We start from the raw sequence: 3,323 nt of genomic DNA, 5'->3' as shown, positions 1-3,323 counted from the left end.
TTGGGTTCCGTGTCGCCGGAAATTCCGCCCTCCTGCAGGCAGAGGCCAGAGACGCCGTCACTCAGGACCACGTGCGGGGACAGAGAAGAGCGGGGACCAACGGCAATAGAGGTTGGTGCAGAGCAAGTTAACGGGATTGGATAACGGGCCGAACTGAGGGGCGTGACCCAAAAATTTAATGAGAGAGGGAGGAGGTTATGGGAGGTGAAAGGGGAAAGGTTTGAGGAGCTCAACCAAGGCAAGGCGCTCAAGGAGTGCAGGGGTGGAGTTTAAAAGAGGGGGCGGGACATAGGACGCCACAGCAGGAGGTTCCTTAATAGGGGGCAGACCATTGGATAGCACAGAAAATAAGGCCCAATCAACGTAGGAGTCGGGTTATTGACAGCTTAACTGCTCCTGATAGGGAGTTTAATATAGGAAAGCAGGTGATTAGGTACCGGCAGAGAAGCGCCTCAAGGTAAAAGGCATACATTGGCTACGGGAAGGAGGCGGGGTCTGGTCGGGGGTTGGCCTTTGGCTGTCAAAAGAGGAAAGGTTCAACACAAAACAAGGATGAACCACTGCCAGTTCAAGGGGGTGGGGCTTAAGGAAGGGGCCGAGTTCCGGGGAGCTCTTTAGATTAAATAGGCGCAAATGGTCAGAATACTGATTTTTTTCACTTATGAAAGTTTTACTGAGCTCCGACTAAGTGCTAAAGCCACAAAATACACAATATACATGTTAATTTCGTAAAAAAATTTAACCTGGCGTGTCCAAATAACACCTCTGTGTCTCAGTCTCCCAATCTGTAAAATGGAACTCACAGTGGTACCGATCCCATAAGGTTTCAGGGATTGAGTGATTTCCCCACACACCAAAGGCACTTGAAACTATGCCTGGCAATAGAAAATACTAGGATATTTTGACACAGGGAGTCTGGCTTCCAGGAACTCAAGACATGTTTTTTCTCTTCTTTTTAAAATTAGGATTCATTTTGAGGAAGATATGGTTACACATGTCTGTACTCCCAGCACTGGAGAGGCTGAGGCAGGAGGATCACCATGAGTTCAAAGCCAGCCTGAATACATAGTTAGTTCAAGACCTGGCTAGACTATATAGTGAGAGCCTACCTCAAAAATAAAATAAAATAAGGATTCATTTTATCTTTTTTTTTTTTTTGTATCAGGGATCGAACTCAGGACCTTGCACTTTTGAGGCAGGTGGTGGAACCACTGAGCTAAATCCCTGGCAAGGATTCATTTTAAGCAATAAAAAGAACCAATAAAGTGCTTTTAAAAAGGTTGAATTATGGATGTCATTTGTCTATCCTTGGGCACTACTGAGGGCTTCCTGGAGGAAGTGAGTTTAACCAGAGACTTGGAGGACTATTAGAAGTTGGCCAATACAAGGGTGGTGGTGTGGGTCAGTGATAGACATGAGGCCCTGGATTTCACCCCCACCACCGCAAAAAGTAGGAGGAGGAGGGGAGAGGAAGGGGAGAGGAAGGGGAGGGGGAGAGGGAGGGGGAGGGGAGGCAGAAGCCAATACATAGCCAGGCCAGTGTCCTGGGAGAATACTGGGGCAGAGGGGAGAGCAAAGGCAAACTGTATGATGACTGAGTGGTGGGTGGCAGAAAGGAGGTAAAGCTAGTGAGATCCATTGATGACCTTGACCTCACTTTAACTTGTTGAAGCTGCAGGTGTAGCTCCCTTTGGTAGCAATCACAAGGTGCTGGTTTGATCCTCAGCACCACAAATAGAAAGAAAGAAAAGACTTCTTGGAAAACCATTGGAGATTTGATCTCAGAGTACAAAGACAGTACATGTGTATAAGGGGATCCTAGGGATTAAACTCGGGACCTTTGCACTGAGCTACATGCTTGAACTTGTCATCTTCCTGCCTAAGCCTCCCAGAATTCTGGGGTTATGAGCATGAGCCACCACACCTGGTTTAAACTTTTTTTTTTTTTTTAGAATTTCCATTCCTAGGTGCCTTGGGGTTATGTCTACCCCAGAACATATGTTGAAGCCCTACCCCCCAAACCTATACCACCATATTACACATAGGGCCTTAAAGAGGTGATTAAGGCTAAATAATGGTGTAAGATTAGAGGCAGATCCATTCCAATAGGTGCCTTTACAGGAAGACACAAGAGTGATCTCTGCAATGTGAAGACAATGTGAGAAGGCATCCCTGCCTCTGCAAGCTGGTAAGAGAGCTCTCCTCAGACCCGGACCACAGCCGCAGACTTCAAGCCTCTCAAACGATGAGAAAACATCAATTTTTGTTTGTTTGTTTGTTTTGTTTTGCAGTACTGGGGATCGAACTCAGGACCTTGCACTTACAAGGCAGGCACGGTGCCACTTAGCTAAATCCCCAGGCCAGAAAACATCTATTATTGAAGCCACACAGTATATAGTATTTTGCTGGGGCAGCCCTAGCTAATACACTAGGAATCTACACACACACAAAAAGAACACTCTGGGAGGCTGAGGCATGAGGATTGGAAGTTTTGAGTCCAGCCTAAGCAACTCAGAGACAGTGCAACCCAGTTTCAAAAAACAAAGAAAAAAAGAAAAGAAAACCAGGCATACAGGTGTGCAGGGCACCCCTGTAATCCTATCACTTGGGAGGCTGAGGCAGGAGGACTGCTTTGAGTTCTAAGCCAGTTTGGCTTACCTAATGGGTCCCAGGCCAGCCTGGGCTGCACAGCAAGACCTTATCTCCGAAAACCAATATATTAAATAAACAAGTAAATGGCTGGGGATATAACTCGATACAAAGGCCCTGGATTCCATTCCCACTACCATTAAAAAAAAAAGTGTATTGCAAGCCAAGTGTGGTGGTGCACATCTCTAATCCTAGATGCTCACTCAAGAGGCTGAGGCAGGACGATTGAAAGTTTGAGGCCATCCGGGGCAATTTAGCAAGATCCTATCTCCAAATAAAAATGGCTAGCGGCAGTTTAGTGCTGAAGTGCTTGTCTAGCAGGCTCCCCCTGCTCCCTGGAGCGTGTGGACACATCTGTCTGAAACACTGAGACCCCTGTAACTTAGGGGGAAATGTCAGTAGATACTTCCTAGGGTGAGTGGCCTGAGGGTTGCATTTATTTCTTACGGCTGCGGTAACAAGTTATCATCAACTTAATGGCATAAACTGTGCACATTTATTCTTAATCTCTGTGTAGGTCAGAAGTCCGAAGTAGATCTGACAAGGTTAATAGCAAAGGTTAGGGTTAGGGTTAGGCAGGACCACAATCCTCCCAGGGGCCCCAGGGACAATCTGGGTCCCACCTATCCCAGCTCCTAGAGGGGCCTGAGGCCCAGGCCGGCCCCTTCCTCCAT

At 47.1% G+C, this 3,323-nt stretch overlaps 1 long non-coding RNA gene across 1 annotated transcript; it reads left to right on the top strand.

Moving 5' to 3' along the window:
- The first annotated feature begins 192 nt into the window (after positions 1-192).
- LOC147821196 (uncharacterized) lies at positions 193-1,281 on the top strand. Its single transcript, XR_015447552.1, has 2 exons — positions 193-457; positions 1,166-1,281. It is a non-coding gene; the product is annotated as an uncharacterized LOC147821196 (long non-coding RNA).
- The last annotated feature ends 2,042 nt before the right edge of the window (positions 1,282-3,323 follow it).

Source organism: Heterocephalus glaber, unplaced genomic scaffold (genome assembly GCF_053883595.1).
Source record: "Heterocephalus glaber isolate CG9 unplaced genomic scaffold, H.glaber_assembly_v1.0 deba00001760, whole genome shotgun sequence".
Taxonomy (NCBI): domain Eukaryota; kingdom Metazoa; phylum Chordata; class Mammalia; order Rodentia; family Bathyergidae; genus Heterocephalus; species Heterocephalus glaber.
This window is presented reverse-complemented; position numbering and strand designations above follow the sequence as displayed.